Source organism: Salminus brasiliensis, chromosome 2, assembly GCF_030463535.1.
Source record: "Salminus brasiliensis chromosome 2, fSalBra1.hap2, whole genome shotgun sequence".
In the NCBI taxonomy this organism is placed as follows: Eukaryota; Metazoa; Chordata; class Actinopteri; order Characiformes; family Bryconidae; genus Salminus; species Salminus brasiliensis.
In genome coordinates this window covers 39,695,773-39,717,546 of record NC_132879.1, presented here as the reverse complement: position 1 = coordinate 39,717,546, position 21,774 = coordinate 39,695,773, and the positions used below count along the sequence as shown (strand labels likewise).

At 38.3% G+C, this 21,774-nt stretch overlaps 1 protein-coding gene and 1 pseudogene across 2 annotated transcripts in view; both read right to left on the bottom strand.

Annotated features, from left to right (window-relative positions):
- The window catches only part of syn3 (synapsin III), a 127,874-nt gene extending 126,822 nt beyond the window's left edge, over window positions 1-1,052 (bottom strand). The window contains exon 1 of one of the 2 annotated variants that reach the window (XM_072672659.1): window positions 950-1,052. The gene's annotated coding sequence lies outside the window, so the exon portion shown is untranslated. Of the gene's footprint in view, window positions 1-409; window positions 514-949 lie in introns of those variants that run through there. The other variant, XM_072672658.1, reaches the window with a different exon arrangement.
- Window positions 1,053-5,007: 3,955 nt separating this feature from the next.
- On the bottom strand, window positions 5,008-21,311 carry LOC140549694 (protein mono-ADP-ribosyltransferase PARP12-like; annotated as a pseudogene).
- Between the last annotated feature and the right edge of the window lie 463 nt (window positions 21,312-21,774).

The window sequence follows — 21,774 nt, the reverse complement described above, 5'->3', positions numbered from 1 at the left end:
AAATGGAAACACTAAGGTATTGAGATAAGGCACACTTCTTCATTTTTGAGTTGTATCATACTAAAACAAACATGTGACATCACTGGTGGATATTTTTTCCTTTCCTAGCTTATCCTTACCCTCTAATTAGGTGATTTATGCTATCATAAAAGAAAGGTATTTAATAAAGCCAAAGGTTGTATATACACAAATGACAATGCAAAAGACACATTTAGATGCATAAATGGGTCTTTTGATGAGAGGGAAAGATGTTAATGGTTCATTAAAGAACCCTTTTAATACGGTTCTGTATTAAACAACAGATGGTTCTACTACACAAGACCCCCTTTTCAGTACTACAGAATTCTTCTTCGAGTGAAGGACATTTCGACCAGACAGGACAAATATAGATTTCAACAAGTGCACTCACTCATAAGCCTGCCAGCCCAATCAGTCAGTCAGTCACTCGTGCAATAAGGCAGAGCTGCTGCCTAGCTTTAGATACTGAAAACGACGAAGACCTCGACGCTGCATTTGTTGCATACGAATATAAGGTGTGTAACCGGCAGAGACGGTAGGGAATCCCCCCCTCCCAGCCACACTCTCCATCATTCCCCACTCGCAGCCTATCTGTGAGCTGCAAGTCAGAATCCCTGCAGCACAACAGCGTTTTCTCTCAGGCAACGAAATCAAACGGCGCCGAGAAACACCATTCAAGCCATGTTCTCTGTTCGCTGCACAGTGCTACAGTCCAGCTAGTCCTTTCACAAACCTCCTCTGTCTCTCTGACCAACGACCACTCGTTCTAACAAACAGGGAGCGGTTAGGCTTTGCTGTTAATTGCTCAAATTCGCCAGAGAACAACACGACACTAATGGGGGAACACCATATTTCCCATCCTCTGAGGACACTGCACACGTTAAATGCAAAACCGTTAGTCAGCATTTTATCATTTAACCTTTTCGTTTACCTCAGCGTGTTTGTATCCGGTCCGTTGTCGGCACGCGCGTGTGTGTGTGTGCGCGAGGGAGGGGGATGCCCTGCGCTCGTGCCACAGCTTTCTCCAGTCTATCTCCCTGCCTCACAGTGCATGCCGGGAACGTGAACGACGTCGTCTCATTGCATTCAGCCCCCCATGTGACGCGGCAACATTAATATTTCAGAAGTGGAAGCCGAAACAGCCGCCACAAAGCAGGAGATGAGGATGCTGATATTAGCCCTGCCGATCTCCAGAGTACCCCAAGAGATTTAAGCTCTATCTAGTCATATCATTCACCCGCCCCCTAATTTCCATTTATAACATTTGTACAAAAATGTCATAGTAATATTTACATGCTCATTTGCCAACCTGTCGTAATCTCATATAATTACACAGTTCATTTATTTTTACCAATGTCTGTTAAATTAAAACCAAAATATAGGACGTAATTTTTCTTCACAATTGTCTCAAAGTCTCAAGCTCCCTCCCCAGTCCAAACGGTCCATGTATGGACTCTAAGATGCAGAACAGCATGTGTTGGTTCAGTTTTCATGATGTCACGAAAACCGTCGAGTTTGCATATATCCACCCACTCAGTGTACAGCAGTTTAGCTCCACCCACTAACCCTGAAAGAGTGTTTCAGTCTGGATTTTTGAATTAGGCCAAACAGGCCTAATTATGCAAAATCTGAACAGAGTTTATTTACATGTAACCATCAAACAGATATAGTAGCAAAAACAGACATTTTAATATTGTGTATATAGTGCAAATTATTTATCTACATTTTTGTAACTGAGTGTCTTGCTATCCCTTTCTGCTGTGACACTGAGAATTTCCCCACTGTGTGTGGGACTAATAAAGGATTATCTTATCTTATCTTATCTTATCTTATCTTATCTTATCTTTAATCCTGAATGATAAAGACAGAATGATTATGATTATGATTATAATTATGACAAATGATTATGACTGTTGTTGGGTACCTAAAAGCACAAAAGGTTCCCAGGGATTTCCGAGCCCATGATATTTCACTGGGCCTTACCACTGGGCAACTCTGAAAATGTAACATTGTGCATGCAGTGGAATTCATCATTTGATGCAAAACTGCCCTCTTAAAAAAAGGCATAGTAAATACTTTACAGATTAAATATGGTTTTAGAAGTTGCCTACTAGTAAACGTTTATTTTGACATCTCAGTTTAAAAGAGAAGGTTGGACTGGAGATAAGGTAGACTAAGGATGTAACTGAAACCAAAAACATTATTTGGAATTAACATATAATACATTTAACACAGATACAAAAACAAATCACACTTATTTTTTAACAAAATATGTATATTTTGAGAACTAAACAGAAAAAAAAATGTGGCATGTAATTACACTATATCATGCTTGAACAACTTTTAGTGTATGGGCCATTTGGTCTTATTTACAAGATGGATCTCCCACTATTAATCAGTTAAATGTGTCCATTTGCATGTCCTGACAGAGGGTACAGGAAGGGAAGAAATCCACAAGTTTCAGAGTACACAAATACACATATGAGCATTTATCTCCCAGTGTCAGACAGAATGAAGGTGTTGATGAGTGCCTTAAAATAATAAATGTTGACTGTAATCATGAAGGCTATTTATTATATGATTATATCAGCACTGCAATAGTGCCACAGTATTGTGGCTTGTTCCCAGGGGAGCCATGCAAACCCATAAATTTCTCTAGGGAAGCAGAGAAATCCAGAATGCAATGTTGTCTGACTGATGTATAGGTGATGTAAGTGCCAATTGATTTCTAGACTAAAACTGATTGAAATTTCAGAGTACATTGATTTTATTGGCTTTCCTGTAAAGACTCCCACCCCCCAACTTTCTAACACATGCACATCTTATTCACTTTATGTTGTGTGAAAGCAGGTTTCAATTCAAATGAATTCAAAGGTATGTTGATGTATTTTATTGCCACTATGTCCACATAGAGAAAAATACATATGTAGTTTTCTATGGACTTAATTACTATGAAATAGAAGGGCACATTTATTGAAGAACAACTGCATGCTTCCTTCAATGTCTGTTGTTGTTTTTGGAAGCATACTGTAATTTTCAAATACTTTATTTTTAGACATCTTCAGTTTGGGGTCATGGACAAATATGCCTATATACCGCTTCTAAACATTTTACACCTAGAGACATTTTAAGTAGGGTGTGATTCCAGCTTCAAGCATTTATAAGCAGAATTTTTATAACGTAAATTAACATTTTGACAATTAACAATGAATTAAGATAAACAAATGTACATGCTTTATTACTTACCCCATATGCAGTCAATCATCCATCTGTCAAATAACTTTGTTAACTATGTTAAAACAGTTACTCAAAATGGCAGCCACATAATTCAGTTTATTTTTGTATTTTAAGATTAATCATACTGTTCTAAACCAGATTTGTCAGCGCAAAACAAATAAAGATCTGGATGTGTTTTCAGCAAGTGGACAGATGTTTTAGGCATATAACTACAGAGATGAGGTTGGTGAAAGTCTAGTCTCATAACATGAAATTTAGTTTCCCACACAATGCCTGTGATACAACATGGTTATTTCTATAAACCAACAATATATATATATATATATATATATATATATATATATATATATATATATATATATATATATATATATATATCTGTATGTATGCAATATTTGTTATTATTATTATTATTTATGTTATTTTTATATAACTCAAAAACAGTTCTACAGAATTAGTTTCAGACATTTTATTTAATATTTCAGGAATGGAAAGATTGGAAGAAAAATGAAAACATTTTACATGAGTTGTTTTGTCAAGTATCTGCCTTGAAAAATCTGGATTTTCTAATAATTTATGTCTGAAAGAAGCATTGTTATTTAATACATTGTTATTTAATAATCTGCTTAATGAAGTTAACATTACTAATTAACCAACCAATTGCTTTTATTCTTCTTAAATTTAATTAGTTCATGCAGAAAAAATACAGTCAGGATATTGATAACATTTATGTTTTTGAAATACATAATACTAGTCCAAACAGCAATCAAAATATTGTAATATTAAAGGTTATACAAGAAGGCAAAGGAAAATTAGGCAGTTGCACTGGAAGTTCAAAAAGATGTTTAATCTAGTTATAGAAAACAGTAACACTCCAATTTTCAGTTCTACACACTGATACATTTCACCATGACTAATGCACATATGTCACTTGTCTGGGGGCAGATTTAAACTAGATTTAAATTAAAGGTGCCATCACTAAATTCTCAGAATGGATCACCAGAAAAAAAAACTTGTTTGATTGGGTTAAACAGCCCCTATGTCAGTGATACAACTAACGCCTCTGTGAATAGTTTTTAGACTTAGCTGTTGTTTTACTCTTTTGTGGAGCAGCAGTAGTCTTAGATCTAGCAGGGTGGGTAGAAGCACTCTGTGTTTTTACAGAATCACTTTTTACTGACTTTAAAATCTTGCTTCGGGTTGACAGGCTTGAGTTTGCTGAGGAAGTCACTAGACTTGTTGGCTGGCACCGTCCGTTTTAACTGGCTTTGAAGTTTTGGCATCCCCTGACCATTTTAGAGATGATGCCACAATGCCTAAACCTCCAGCTGATTTGGACAACTCCTGTTTGCCATTCTGGCTTCTACCTGACTTTGAGGTCTTGATATCAATTGGCAAGTTTCTAGATGAGTTTCCAGGACTTGATCCTCTACATGACCTGGCCAAATCCGTTTTTTAGCATTCTGATCTCTACCTGAGTTTGAAGTCTTTGCACCAGCTGACGAGCTTGTAGACGACATCACCAGACTTAATCTTCTCTTTGACTGGTTCAGATTTGGCTTGTCCTGTCTGGTATTTCTGGAGCTTGAAGTCCTGATGTCCTGGTCATGTTTGGCCTGTCTTGTCTGGCATTCTGACTTCCAACCGATTTTACAGAGTTGGTATCAGTTGATAAATCTGCTCCCAAAGTTACAGGATTTAATCCTTTTGCTGACCTGGCTCCTTTCTGTCGTTTTTGTCTGGAATGGGCCTTTATCTTTTAGCTGAGCCGGTCACATTTAGCCTGTTTTGTCTGGCATTTTTATTTCTAAGTCTTAAAGTCTTAGTATGGGTTGACAAGTCTGTGGACGAAGTTACAGAACTTGGTCCTTTGGATGACAAATCAGACCCCTCTTGTCTGGCATTTTTATTTCTAAGTGACACTGATGTATTTGTGTCAGTTGGCAGGTATCCTGGTAATGACAGTGAACCAAAACGTCTTTGATGTGTCCTGCAGTTGGTTAAATTTTTGGCCGAGGTCCTGGAGAGGTTACTACGTGTTGTGAGGGGACCTGTACCACATTTAAGAGATTTTATCTTTAAACATGCAGGGAAAGATCGTAAGGCCCCACGCTGGCGAATAATAAGGAATTTTGGAACAACTGGTGGTCCAGAGACTGTGACAGAAGTTGGATCTGGGCACACTGGTTCCACACTCTCTTCACTGGTAATACTTGAGTATGATGAGTAAGGAGAAAGTTGGTTGGGTACAGATATTTCATCTAAGCTAGCAAGACTCATTTGTGAGAATTTCTCCATGATGGCATATTCAGGATTGTTCTCTGCTTCCCCTTCATACTGAATTAAGTACTCAGGATAAACCTCATGCTTTTCAAACACAATAAAATATGGAGGGGTTGTTGATGTCATTTACACAGCTGTCATAGAAAATGGTGTCTTATTTCAAGGGAGGGCGGACATAGCTGAGATGTCCGTTGGTGTATTCTCCAACCAGTACCCGGCAAACAAACATGCACCGGGTTCCAGACTTGTCAGTATAGCTGTGTGAGTACTTGGCATCCCTGGCAAAATAACTCCCTGTAACAATCATATATCAATATGCATGTGTTTATTAGGAACTGCAGGACAGCTTGAAGGTTGGCACAGAATAATAAGAGTGAAGTATTAACTTTCAGATCATTAGTTCATTATCAGATTGGATTTGGAGTTCAAGATGCAATCTGAAGATGGAGAATATGTTTAAGAAAATGAAATATAGCAATTTCATAATTCAATGAAGTACTTTGGTTTAAAGTGTAAAAATGACACCAGTGTGACTGAATGTTTAATCCACCTTTCCCATATGCTGTTCCATGAACTCCACAGATTCTACAGTCAAAGTTCTGCAGGCAGATGGCATCAATGTGCTTGCTCTCAGTGCCATGGAACAGTTTCTCATTTTCCTTGCCCATTGTTTTCTTTTTCATGACATCCCCTTGCCTGTGATAGATGCACAAGACTTTAAAATGTTTGATGTGCATGCAGTAAAATAATTTAATAGTATTTCTAGTAGTAGTATTTCTTTGCATTGCTTTACTGTTGCAACAACAAAAATAAACCATTTAAATCCATGCATTCAATAGAGCAAGGGTGGGCAAAGGGGGAGACTGGTCCGGCCTGTTTTCTGCTTTCATTTCATCTCTATTTTTAGGTCTGTAATGGCTCTTTGTCTCTTTCTTAAGTTATTCCAGTTATTCTTGTGTTCATGTTAGTTTTGATCCAGGGGCCATTCCACAAAGTGAGTTTACAAAAGCCAAACATTTTACTCTAGACTCATTGCGTTCCACTAACTAAATCCAGGCATGATCTGTTCACGCTCGGTCAAGCCTGGATTCAGGAAGACGCCCCTCCGACAGTGGAGTGCAGATACAGCGATATGTCCACTATTAAAAAAATACTTAAAAAAACTTTAATGTGTTGAATTTAAAATAATTGTAATTGGACAAAAAAAAACAGTAGACAGTTTCACTGTTCTCACAGGTTCTGATCAGGGTGTAGTACAAAAATATACTTACCCCCCAGAGGGTGGCAGTGGCAACTAGATAGATATGTTTTGTCCGAATTCATTTTAATGTTTAAGGAATCAAGGAATAGCCCCACCAGTTCCCTTTCATTACTGAGTAATATGCCATAGTGTGAAATAAGCATTGGTGTGTTAAGAAGGTTATCTTATTCTAAATCTTTCATAAAGCTGTTTAATATGTTATGCCATTCTACATTGCACCCATATTTATTTATTTATATGTTACAAATAATCAACTGCTGAATCCCAAGTGCCAGATATTACTAGTTAATATTCAGAATGAAATCTGCACAGAATATGTGCTGTTTGCAGCAGAATATTGGACAGTACCAGGGTGGAACTCAGCGAGCTGATGATATCACATCTAGTAAAACGTCTAGTAAAATTTATCAACATGGTGCAACATAAAGAAACAGCGCTACTAAAGACTACACAAAAAGTGTGTGACTCAAATGTATGACAGAAATGTAAAACACACAATGATTTTTGTGTTTTACATCAAGTGAAAATTTATAAGGTAATCCACAATCTAATAAACAATAAATACAGTTTCACAGACAATATTCTATGATCAACAACTTCTATGCATGTTTCGAATGCTCCAACACAATGACATACCCCTGCACTGGACAGTTTAGTATTTTCTCTACTCCGATACATGTAACTCACAAAAGTGTCTACGCTTCGCACAGTGTGTAACATACCATTGGAAAACATCCCATAAGTCCCGGTTCTGCACCCTCTCAATGCTCTTTACTATAAATCCTGACATTGTTTGATTAAAGAGCTCAATAATCTTTGTATACTCCTCAGACATGTTCTTCAGGGGAACTCTCTGGAAAGGAAAAAAATGAACTTAAGAGAGGCATTTGCAATTCCTGATATCATTAAAGGTGTCATATTTTATGTAAAAGGTCATATATTTTATGTAAAAGATTTATTCTAGTGTCTTCCTTGATTTTTGTAAAATGCTTCGTATATTTTTTTGTACAGTATAATGTTTTTGCATGAATCAATATGTAACTTTTATACTCAATTATAGCTAACAATATGATGCATTAGCTGAAATTTTATACAGTATATAGATATTCTTCTTATTATTATTCTTCTGTCTTTTTTTTCTTATTATTATTGTGCCTAATATTAATATGATTATGCAAACATTTGAGGGCACGGGACTGTGTCTCTGATATGGTGGTCAGCAGCACAGGAGCCCCTCTTCACCCTGTACACTGCTGACTTCATGTACAGCTCACCGACCGGTCACCTCCAGAAGTTCTCTGATGACTCAGTGATCGTCGGCCTCATAACCAATGAGGAGGACAGCGAGTACAGGGAACTGATTCAGGACTTTGTGGACTGGTGTCTGCAGAACCACCTTCAGATAAACGCAGGAAAGACCAAAGAACTGGTGGTGGATTTCCGCAGGTGCAGACACCCCCCTCTATCAGTGAACATCCAGGGTATGAACAAGGAGAGAGTGGACTCTTATAAATACCTGGGTGTTCATTTGAACAACAAACTGGACTGGTCAGTTAACACTGCTGCACTCTTCAAGAAAGGCCAGAGCAGACTCTACCTGCTGAGGAGATTGAGGTCCTTTGGAGTGCAGGGAGCACTCCTGAGGACTTTCTTCTACACAGTGGTGGCATCTGCCATCTTTTATGGAGTGGTCTGCTGGGGCAGTAACATCTCGACGGCAGATAAGAAAAGACTGAATAAGCTCATAAAGAGGGCCAGCTCTGTCCTGGGGTGCTTCTTAGACCCAGTGCAGGTGGTGGGAGACAGGAGGATGACAGCCAAGCTGGCATCCATGCTGGAGAACAGCTCCCACCCCATGCATGAGACTCTGGCAGCAGTGGGCAGCTCCTTTAGTGACCGGCTGCTTCACCCCAAGTGTGTGAAGGAGCGGTATTGCAGGTCCTTCCTTCCTGCTGCCGTCAGACTCCACAACCAGCACTGCCCCCAGCGGACCACATACACACACACTTAAACTACACACACATGTTCAAGGAACAGAGATCCCTCAATGCAAAAATACTATGTGCAATACCCCCCCAAAAACTTGCAATTAAGAGTAATTTGCAAATAACTTGTCAATAATATTGTTATTGCTTTTTAAATTCTTATTTATATTGTGTATATAGTGCAAATTATTTATCTACATTTTTGTAACTGAGTGTCTTGCTATCCCTTTCTGCTGTGACAGAGAATTTCCCCACTGCGGGACTAATAAAGGATTATCTTATCTTATTTGGGAACCCCAGTAAAATCTGTTCACATCATCTACACAGACCACAGTTTTAAAGCAGAATTACAATTACATTGCGAAAAAGTAAATAAATAAATACATACCTACATATTTAAATGAATATGGGGTGCAAAAGTAATTGCACATAATATATGTTATGTTTCTTTTCCCCCCATATGTTTAGTGAATATAGAAATCTAAAATGTGTAGAAAAAACATAATTAAGTTTGTTTGCTATAGAGGATTTATTTACTTATTTTCAGATGATGTAATTAACAAACTGACCAGGGAATTTCCATGTTGTACCTGAAGGGGAATGGAATGAGGTACTCTGGTCCTATTCAGGTAGCAGCAATACTAGAAATCTCAGTAACACCAACTGTAATCATATATGTAATAAGCATATAAATGTGGATTGTGGAGATCCCAGAGATCTCTTTTTGGATTAATAGTATAAACTTAATACTTTTAGAAAATATTAATAGTAATAATAATCATAATAATAATAATTATTATTATTATTGCTGCTGTTAATATTATTATTAATATTATTATTGTTAGTTATTATAGCTGGGAGCTGGTCAGAAATCCCTGCTTTATACAATGTTAAATTGCGTACTTTGTACTGCTTGTCTTTATGCCATTTTATGAGCATCATGGCCATTATGGTATTCAATCAAAGAATCAAAAGAATAAGGAAATCTATTAAAGTGTAATAGAACGTTTGTGCTGCCATGTCATGATCCACGCGGTCTGACAAGAATGGGTGAACACTCGCAGGGGATGGACCAAAGCGAGAAGTTTATTGTGTGACAAACCATAAAACAAACAGAAAAAGCAGCAAACGTTACGTGGCCCGGTCCGACCGTGGGGAAGCTACTTGCCAAAACGAGCGTACGAGCAGCTCACTACCGGAGCTCCTGAACCTGAGCTCGCTAACAATGCGAAGCCTGGCAAGAGATCGCCGCAGACCTGCAGTAGCCCCCAAACGGACCCTGACAATAATACCGCCTAGCTACTTAGCTTGCGATGCTCAACTAGCTACGGCCAGAAGAGTCCTCTAGATACAGACGGACTCACAGACTAGACCGGTGAACCCTGAGTACCCAAGGTTAGCTGAGTATCCTGAGTGCATTGGTTGCACTAAGAGTAATTCTCAGCAACCGGCAGCTGACACTAGCCCTACTTAAATACATCAGCCCACAGGTGATACACATTAACCAAACGAGAAACAGACGCATGACGCTAACACACACATGAACTAAAATGGCGGCAATGAGTATCAACGTAAAAGTCCGTATCAACATAAAAGTCCTGAAACCAAACCGTGAAGGGGGAGTTTATGATCGCCTGTGAGCCGCATCCCGGGACCGCCCCTAAGGCGGGCGCGGCGGAGCGGGCGTGACATGCCACAGGTCTGAAAGAGCAAATCACTTTTAAATATTAACACTCATTGCTCTTAAATATGAAACTTAATGTCAAATAACAAAATATATATAATAACAATGTTTGTTACTTAACACATTTATTACCTTAAAACCAGTTTCTGGAATACCGGTCTGTAACTGCACAAAATATCATAATAGACTTTTGGTAACTGAAAGCATTGAAGAATCTCGGGTAATGTTTTTAAAGCATAGGGGGCTACCGAAAATACCTTGTTTTTTTGTACATCGTCTGCTGAGACAAACACAGGTCTCCTTCTGACTGCCCTTTTGGTGCCCTTCTGTCTGTTATACTGCATCATGTCTTGGTGAGAAAACAACATTAGTTACTTAATTAAATGCGAAATGGTAAAGCCAAATAACTCTGCAAGAATGCAGGACCCACTTACCCACTTACACAAGATGATGATGCATAAACCTGTCCACAGTTATGTAGAAATAAACTAAAACAGCTGGTAATTTTGTTTTTAACAAATGACCAACCTTTCATGTTGAGCTCATAACAGTGTTGGCCTGCTGTGAACTCAACTGTAGCTCTACTGTCTTCTTGATACTTGGTAGGATTTGTGCTGGGTCCCAAGCTATTAATGATCAGCAAAAGGACACAGTATCCCATTACAAGATGATTAATATCCATGAAATTAAGGAATCAACTAAGAGAAAGCACACAACACATGCTTCTTACATGGAGTGACACTCACAGGTGATCCATATTTGATCCAGTTCCCATTTCCTTCCTCCCAATACCAAATCCAAGTGGTGGTGAGGATGAAGGTGGGATTCAGCACTGATGAAAGAGTGGAGAGACGGCGAACCTCTGCGAAACCTTGAGTCATAGTCTCAAAGTATACTGGTACAGGACCATCACTACAAAAACAAACAGGCAACAAATAATGTGGTTACAATAAATCGGAATGATATTTTTACATAATTAACTTTCCTATATTTATATTTAACTTCACATAATATTTAACAATGTCTCTTAACACAAGTCTTGGGGATTTTTTAAATAGGTGTCATAAAATAAAGTAGACAAAAAGAAAAAGCTAGATAAGGAAGTACAGATACAAAACCTGTTCAGATGGACTTTCAGACTGTAATGTCTCTCTGCTGGCTTTAAGGGGAAACTCATGCACAGGTCATGTGCTAAAGTGTGCAAGGACTAAGCTCTGCCCTTTACCTGAGGCTCATATCTAGCACAAGGGTGCTGGTCATGATTGGACTGATTAGGACTTTTCTTTAGCCCTTCAGTTTTTTATGTTCTTGGTAAAGTTACTATTAGTCTACCAAACGCTTAAGTGGTTGTTGCTCTTTGTTATTTATCCTGATATTTATTGACCCTTTGACTTGTATTTTGACCTGTATTTGCTTGTGTTGTACCTGTCTGCCTGTTTCCTGACCTTTGCCTGTCCTGATGATGAGTAATGCTAGAGCCCTAATAAAGTCTCTCTGTACATGCAGCCTGCCTCAATGTTATGCAGACAATAAAGCCGTTTAAATCCCACCATTGTCTGTGGCTAAGCAGACCAGGCAGACACTATGTTTAGATCAAGTCTATAAATTTCACAATTATTTTTTAACCAACTAAATTAAGTCTGTGGTACATAAAACTATACATGTTCCACATTTTGGGTTAAATTTTTTTTTTTTGCTGACATTCAAATAATGTGGTCAGTTGGACTGATTTCCTACTCTGAGATCTCCCTAGCGTAAGATCTATGAAACATTTGAATCAAAGTGTTATACCGTGCTCTTCACCACCATTGTCCAAAAACTAAACATGGAAAATCTTATGTAAGAATGATGTTCTATCCTTTCTCCAGAACAAAGTCTATGTTGAGGTGCAATGACTATGGTACTTTATGTTGGATGTTCTTTTTTATTTATTGCCAAATCTGAGTCAAGCCCAAACAAATCTGAATCAAGCAAATAAGAACAAAGAAGGATAAGAAGTGTTTAGAGATCCATCAGAAATGGGAACACTATAAGATACTATACTTCACTATATAGTATACTGATAGATTCTTTACTGTGCATCAATACATGTTTCTGCAATAGAATGATTTATGAATGATTTTTCCTTGGACACAGATGATGTGCATTTTTATAACAAATCGGTGAATAAACCTGAGAATACACACCTGTATGTCTTAGCAGGATCACAGAATGCTTGTTCTACCTCTTCGTTGTCTGGCAGAATCTTCCAGTTGTGTTCATCTCTCCCCTCCCACTTATATGGCAGGTTGAAATGCACTCTTTGACATCCATCTGCACAAAACCACAATTACTTTATGACTGTATCTTTATGACTGTGGTATGACTGATGTTTATATGTGCTGTATATTTTATATATGTACAGTTTCAGGAATACTTCCCCCCTTGCAGTATTTTCTGATGTGGAACAAATAGATCTCTGGTTTCTCTGCGGGACAAGGAAAAAAAAAAAGGTATCTGCAGCATTCAACAAAAGGTCACTGAGTAGAGAACAGTACAGTTCTGACTGATCAGAGCAAAAATGCAGCTGACTCTTGGTTAAATATTTTGCAGACTTCAGTGCATGTCACGACTCACATTATGTCTGACAAACAAGATAGTCAGTAGGAGTGGGGTGCTGAATCCCACAATTTTCAATAGCAAGTATGGGTGTGATGAAGCATGATTCAATATGATTCACATGGGTTAACAAAACAACACTAAAAATACTAATGAAAAAAAAGCATGACTGGTTGGTGTTGTATTATCTAATAATGAATATACATCTGGAAGGCAGGAGGAGTGTGGTGCATAACCTGAGTGTTCTGGTAAGGGTTTTCAATAATGGCTGGTTGCCCACAAACTCTGGTGTTTCAACAATGCAACTGTATCAGATATTATAATGTTCTCATTTAGGTTTTTCCATATTGTTCATCTCCATGATGCACACTGGCACGTTAGCTATGCAATTTCATGCTTTTCTGATGCATTGGTACACCCTTAATTGCAAGTCATTAGTTAGAATGACTAACTAATGACTTGCAATTAAGGGTGTACCAATGCATCAGAAAAGCATGAAATTGCATAGCTAACTTACTAAGATACCCCTCCCCCCCAATCAGAAATAAGCTTTCATAGATGTGGCACCAAGTGAACAGACACATTGGAGATTTACATTTACATTTACATTTTCGGCATTTAGCAGACGCTCTTATCCAGAGCGACTTACAAAGTGCTTTGCTATTTACCCAAGAGATAAAGGTCAAGTGTGGCCTAACTAATGACTATTGGTCACTAATGCACACTGGCACGTTAGCTATGCAATTTCATGCTTTTCTGATGCACTGGTACACCCTTAATTGCAAGTCATTAGTTAGGCCACACTTGACCTTTATCTCCAATGTGTCTGTTCACTTGGTGCCACATCTATGAAAGCTTATTTCTGATTGGGGGGGAGGGGTATCTTAGTAAGTCAATCTAGTCAGTCAATAATCCCAAAATACAATGTAAGAAATGTGCAAATAATACCTGTTGCATCAGGTGGATTGGTACTGTTAGCATTCCAGATTATAAACCTGTTGCTGTAAGCTGGCAGCATTGACCCCATAAGATGAGTAGGAACTCATCTGGCCGCAAAGTTCTTAATTGAATGAGGCTCATAAAAGTCGTGGGATCGGCTGCATCCAGTGCTGCCATCACAGGTTCCCCTGATGTAGTTCTCACACACATGGAGTCTACCACAGGCATCTTTATCAGGACAGTTCCTATATGCGCCATTGCCTTTGTTATATGTAAAACACACCTGTGAGCAGATTGTTACCGCAATTAAAATTTGCAGGCAGTAAATTAGTGCTATTTACCTTTCAGTACTGCAAGAGGTTTTTGAGGTAGTCATGTATCTCTAACCAGTGATTTAATTTTAATGTTTAGTCATGTCTAAAATGCACAACCAGTTATTCATTAACCAGTATAATATTTGGTTAGTGCTGGACCTGGTCATATCTTAAAAAAGTAAACATATTGTGCAACTCAGCATTCACTCTCCTCCAAACACAACAAGTTGTGTTTGTACCAAACAGTTCTACTTTGGTTTCATCATAAGACATTCTCCCAATACTCTTCCGGAACATACAAATGCTATCTAGCAAACACCAAGCTGCTTGCCTATTGCAGATTCAGTCTTCCCAGCCTGGTGCAGGTCTACAATTTTGTTTCTTGTGTCCTTCGACAGCTCTTTGGTCATCACCATAGTGGAGTTTGGAGTGTGACTGTTTGAGGTTGTGGGCAGGTGTCTTTTATACTGTTAACGAGTTCAAACAGGTGCCATTAATACAAGTAATGAGTGGAGGACAGAGAAGCCTCTTAAAGAAGAAGTTACAGGTCTGTGACAGCCAGAAATCTTGCTTGTTTGTAGGTGACCAAATACTTATTTTCCACCATTATTTGCAAATAAATTCTTTAAAAAATCAGACAATGTGATTTTTAAAATTTTTTTTCTCATTTTCTCTAGGTCTACCTATGATGCCTCTCTCATTTTTTAAATGGGAGAACTTGCACAATTAGTGACTGACTAAATACTTTTTTCCCCACTGTATTTGTCCCTAATCCTTGTTCTCCATTTGTCCATATTTGATGAATTCCGAACCTAGGTTCAGTTTCGTTCGTAAACCCTCCCATCTACACTTTACAATTACTTCACCAGTATCATAGTAATTACTTGTCCAAATCCTTGTTTAATCATTTGTACCGTATTGTGTGTTATTCTGTGTTATCGTTATCTTTACAAAACCTAAGTACATCTGTATACTTTGACATTTTATTAATTTTATTCTTTATGTTTTATTGTACTTAAAGAGGTACATTTGCTAATATCCTGCATATTAAACCTGTGTCTGTTATTCTGTGCTTGCATTTGTATTCTGTATATATTACTTGTTTGTTGTATGTTCTGTAGCTTTAATGATGCAAATATCCAATACAAATGTTCAATAACAGATAATACTAATAGTGGTATGCCTTCTCTCTTCAGAGTATCTAGTGATAAAAGTGAAACTGGCACCTGTTTCTTTAACACTGTGAACAGCTATAATTTTGCACACTGCATCAAATCTTCCTCTTCTCCAGTCCCACAAACTGTAATTTGATAAAAAAAATTGATAAATTGTTATTGACACAGTGGTTCATCAGCTCAATGCCAGGCTTTGTGAGAGAAGAACTGGTGCAGCCATTGGTGCCGACTGGAAAATATATGACTACAAAAACAATATATATAGGAATTCTTTGTGTAATGTTTCCGTCTGTTGGTCTCAGTGGGGAGGTCATGGACAGGTAATGCGCTCCAGTGCGCAACGGCTAAGCTCCGCACGCAGGTGCTGTCCATGATTGGACTGATTAGGACTTCTCCTAAGCGCCTCGGTTTTGCGTGCTTTTTGTCATTCTCTAATTCTCTTTTGTCATCATCAGTCTTTAATGTGGCTGTGGTGCTGTGTTTTGCTTTTGACCCGCTGATTATTTCTCTGGATTATTGGTTTTGCTTGTGTTGTACCTGCCTGTTTTCTGACGAGTATTGCTATAGTCCTAACAAAGTCTCTCTGCACATGCAGCCTACCTCAACTCGAATGTTACACTATCTTATACTTTCTCTAAGAAGGTATACATTCTTCTGTGCCCTGCAATTCCAATTGTGCCCTCATTTCATCCACTTCAAATTTATAAAGTGATGTGGACAGCAAGGGATGCATGGCCACAGCATCAAAGGCTTTACTCCTGGTCATGCTCAAAATGCATGGCTGGAGCACTTGTAGAAAATGTAGATTTTAAACCTAATGTAATGGAAAATGCATTTAAAACCTGGATAGCTAAATGAGTCAAATTTTACAGTTGAAAGTGTTTAAACTTTGAAAGAAAAGCATTGTCAGATTTTTTTTAAATTTTTTTTAGATACCTCCAAGTCATAATTTTGACCTCAAGATTAAAAATAAAACTTTAGACAAGAATGAACCAATACTGAAAATCCTTGCTGGAGCAAGAACAGAATTAAGTGAATGCATTATATCTAGATTGTACAAGGACTTCAGAATGATACAATCTCATTCCACACAATACATTGGAAACAAACAAACAAAAAAAAAAACACCAGAAGGTAATTTTGTTATTTCAGATGAGGAGTTGTCAAAAGTATGCAGTCTTCAGTGGAAGTACACCAATTCCTATGTATGGCGGGAGTTGGATGGAAATGCAGAAGATACATTTTACAAAGAATGTGGCGGAATGTAGGAGATGATCCTGAAATCAATCATCCAAGTATTATATATTATTATATAGTTCAACAGTGATTGTATTCAGATCTCAGTTATGCTTAAACTGACCATAGTTTCACAAATACCAATACAGCTGTGAGTTACCAACTGTGAGTGGGCCTAAAATTCAACCACACACATTCATCTACATCTCTATCCCAAGATAGCGACACTCAGTATATGCACTTCTTAAACACACACTGTTCTATCTTTATTGGAAGTAAATGAAGACTATTCGGCTGCAATGTACTGTATGCCTAGTTTATGAAAGACTTTTTTCATGGGACAACACTGACAAAATGACACTTTGACACAATGAAAAGTAGTCTTATATAACAGTGTAAATTTATTCTTCCCTCAAAATAACTCAACATACAGCCATTAATGTCTAAACCAATGGCAACGAAAGTGAGTACACCACTTAGTGAAAGTTCCTGAAGTGTCAATATTTTGTGTGGCCACCATTTTTTTCCAAAACTGCCTTAACTCTCCTGGGCACGGAGTTTACCAGAGCTTCACAGGTTGCCACTGGAATTCTTTTCCACTCCTCCATGATGACATCATGGAGCTGAGTCCCCTCGAGACTTTGTGCTCCTCCACCTTCCGCTTGAGGATGCCCCAAAGATGTTCTATTGGATTTAGGTCTGGAGACACGCCTGGTCAGTCCATCACCTTTACCCTTACCCTCAGCCAGTGGTCATCTTAGAGGTGTGTTTGGGGTCATTATCATGCTGGAACACTGCCCTGCGACCCAGTTTCCGGAGGGAGGGGATCATGCTCTGCTTCAGTATTTCACAGTACATATTGGAGTTCATGTGTCCCTCAATGAAATGTAACTCCCCAACACCTGCTGCACTCATGCAGCCCCAGACCATGGCATTCCCACCACCATGCTTGACTGTAGGCACACTTATCTTTGTACTCCTCACCTAATTGCCGCCACACAGGTTTGAGACCATCTGAACCAAACAAATTAATCTTGGTCTCATCAGACCAAAGGACATGGTTCCAGTAATCCATGTCCTTTGTTGACACATCTTCAGCAAACTGTTTGCGGGCTTTCTTGTGTACAGACTTCAGAAGAGGCTACCTTCTGGGGTGACAGCCATGCAGACCAATTTGATGTAGTGTGCGGCGTATGGTCTGAGCACTGACAGGCTGCCCCCCACCTCTTTAATCTCAGCAGCAATGCTGACAGCACTTCTGCGCCTATCTTTCAAGAGCTTCTTTGGATGACCAACGCAAGGTCTGTTCTGAGAGGACCCTGCTCATTTAAAACGTTGGATGATCTTGGCCACTGTGCTGCAGCTCAGTTTCAGGGTGTCGGCAATCTTGTAGCCTTGGCCATCTTCATGTAGCGCAACAATTCGTCTCAGAGAGTTCTTTGCCATGAGGTGCCATATTGGAACTTTCAGTTACAAGTATGAGAGAGTCTGAGAGCTGTACTACAAAATTTAACACACCTGCTCCCTATGCACACCTGAGACCTAGTAACACTAATGAGTCGCATGACATTTTGGAGGGAAAATGACAAGCAGTGCTCAATTTGGACATTTAGGGGTATAGTCTCTTAGGGGTGTACTCACTTTCATTGCCGGTGGTTTAGACATTAATGGCTGTATATTGAGTTCTTTTGCTGCACACAGACTACTTTTCATTGTGTCAATGTGTCATTTTGTCAGTGTTGTCCCATGAAAAGATATACTTAAATATCTTCAGAAATGTGAACGGTGTACTCACTTTTGTGATACACTGTAGATACTGACAACTGTGCACCCACACCTTACGGAAAGATCCATTACATTACATTACATTGTCACTTATTCACTGAAAATGTTTGGAACAGGGGGATCAAGTGTACCCTATTTCCACTAAATTACATTATGTGTTTTGTACCAAAAACACAGACACAAATATCTCAAACACACATTTAAGGTAGAGACCAACACAATTGGTACACAATTGGTACTACTCTTTTTCCAGTTCTGTCAAAAGAAGGTGTGTTAAAAATTAAGCTTATATAGACTAAGAAAGTGATTGTGGTAAAAAGCTAGATAATTTCACCATATTTTTCCTGGGTCTAGGTTGTGGAGGCAGCAAGCATTGGTGACAAATTGTTCTTTTTCTTTAAAAAGAAGAGAAACTACTAGAAAATGTCCTGAAATATCCACACAAAGTAAAAAGGACAATGCACTGCATGGTGTCAAAGCAAAAGCAGTAGAAAGTCTAAGGTTTTTAACAGAACAGTTGATAAGAAGAAAATAAATATTACATAGTGGATATGTAACCTTTTAACTTAACTCTATGAATATAGATATAGTACTGTGCAAATGTTTCTGTCACCTCTGACATTTCTAATTAAGCTCCTTATCTGGGCAGTAAAAGCTTATTTGCTCAGTCAAATACTGATATTAGAATACATTCAAAAATATGAATCCAAAAAGTAATTGTTTATAGTTTTCCTAACAGCAGTCTAGTATAATTTATTTTTATCCTGGCTTGACAAATCAGTGCTTAGTTATGTTAATTCAGGTTTGCTGGTGATAAAAAAAAAAATCAGGCACTGAACTTTTCTTTCAAAATGAGACATTCTTGTTACTTTTTAACTGTATGTATGCTTCATTGGATCTAATCTAATGTAATATAATATAATTTAAAAAATAACATCAGACATTATAAAAGAGGGAGGGATGGTTGATGTGCAAGCATTTGCAATTTGCACAAGCATTTGCACTAATAACTTTACTACCTCACTGGACTCTATTTATTGCACATTGCACAATTTGCACACTACCGTCATTATTTATTATTCTCTGGTCTGTACTGTGTTGTGTTGTCTGTCCGCACTTGTTTGTTTGTGTTGCACTTGTGTCTTGTATGCACTGTCTATGTTGCACCATGGTCCTGGAGGAACGTTGTTTCGTTTCACTGTGTACTCTGTATGTAGTTGAGATGACAATAAAACCCACTTGACTTGACTTGACTTGATGTGTGCATGGTTCCTTTTTCACCCTTCTCTGTTTTTGTCTGTTTGAATGACAAAGCATTAAACTTGAGAGGATTCACCTGTGTTGGTGATGTGGCTCCTGATTGGTGGAGCGGGAAAAAGGCGCCTCTGTAAAGACACTTAGTTTTGGCTGTGTGAGGGGCATGTTAGAGAGGGAGACAGGAAGAACCTTGTATTTTGCTTTGTTTTTGTTTTGGTAGTTTGGTTTGGGTTTATATCTATACCAAGTGTCTATATATATAGAATTCATTTTCTTTGTTATTTTGGACTTTACCATACCCCTGATCTGATCTTTCTGCTTAAATAGGCTTTAGGCTTGTATTTCCGTTTTATGGTGAATCTCTGAATCTTACTGGACAGTGGCATGTCAGACATAAATATGGCACTTAAAGAAACACATTACATTGTCATTCTTATTCACTAAAAAAAGATTTTTGGAAAAGGGGAAATGTTCTTTTCTTTAGACACAAACATCTCAAACACACAGTTGAGGTAGAAACCAACACATTTACCATTTAGGGTGAGATTTCCAGCATTCAGATTGAGGAGGGTGTAATCAATGGTACTACTCTTTTTTTCCATTTCTGTTAAAAGGAGAAAAACATGTGTTTTAAAAATAAAGTGTCATCAAGTTACAAATCTAAAATAAATAATCAATGTCATATAAACTTTAATCAAAATCAATAAAACACCTTTATGAAAAGCACCTGGAACCTGTTCTGGTTCTTAAACAAAACAGACAGTTGCAGACTGGGATCACAGACAGCTTCTGAATTTTTATAGTCAGCCTGAGAGATTGCCAGTGTCTGTGATGTTTGTTGAGAGGCCCTGACGTTGGAAGGCTGACACTGCAAATGATGAGGAAAAAATTATCATGTAAAAATGAAGTTGAAAAGCCACAGACTTTGCAAAAAATAAATCTAAACTACAAACTACACATTGGTTTTGATCTAATGAATCTGTAGTTTCATCTGGCAACCCCCTGGGTCTAGGTTGTGGATAGAGCTGGCATTGGTGACTCCTTGTTCTTTTTCTTTAAAAAGAAGAGAAAGACAGTTCTCTAGATCTGAAGTGTAATCTTAGGAAACAGGAATCTTTTCTGTGGAGATTGCAAACTATCTACTAACTAATAGAATTAGAACTATTCTATTATATGAAAATTTAAAATAAGTACAAAATGTAATTTTCTCCAACTGAGAAGGGTTTAACAAAAAGCCAACATTTACATAAAATACAGAATTAACAGTTACAGTGTAGTGGTGTTGAGGAACACCAATTTACACAATTAAGCTTTTACTTGGTTTTGTGGTATCTGGTGTCCAAAAGTTTCTAAGAATTATTAGCCTGTACATCCGGAATGTACACTTATCCGGGAGACTTTGTGTAAGTCTCAAAGTGGGGGGGAAATTTAATATCCGGTGTCTGAGAGTTTCTAAGAATTATTAGCCTGTACGTCCTTCTGTACAGAGGTGCTCCTGTACTGGCTATTTACATTCCCTGCCACCGTGTTCTTTGGCATGTCAGCGTAAGAGTATGATCAAGAGCGTTCTTATCAGCTCCATCACAGTCTGGTACAGAAAATGCACCGCTCAGTACAGGAAGGCTCTCCAGCATGTGTTCAACACTGCACAGTCCATTTCTGGTGCAGCCTTCCCCTTATTGCAGGACATCTATAGAACCAGGGTCATCAAGAGAGTCCACAGCATTATCAGGCAGAGTACACACCCTCAACACAGCCTCTTCCCACTCCTACCATCAAGCCAACGCTACAGGAGTGTAAAGTGCAGGACAGCCAGACTGACAGTTAAATTAAATTGTACAGTGTAACTGCTTGTTTCTGCAGTGCATGTGACAAAAAAACTTTTGAAACTGAATCTGAATTTTCAGTTCTTTGAGGTTTGTGGACATTTGTTAATGCACATCTTAAGGTCCTGCCACAGCCTTTTAAATTGGGTTGAGGTCTGGACTTTGACTGGGCCATT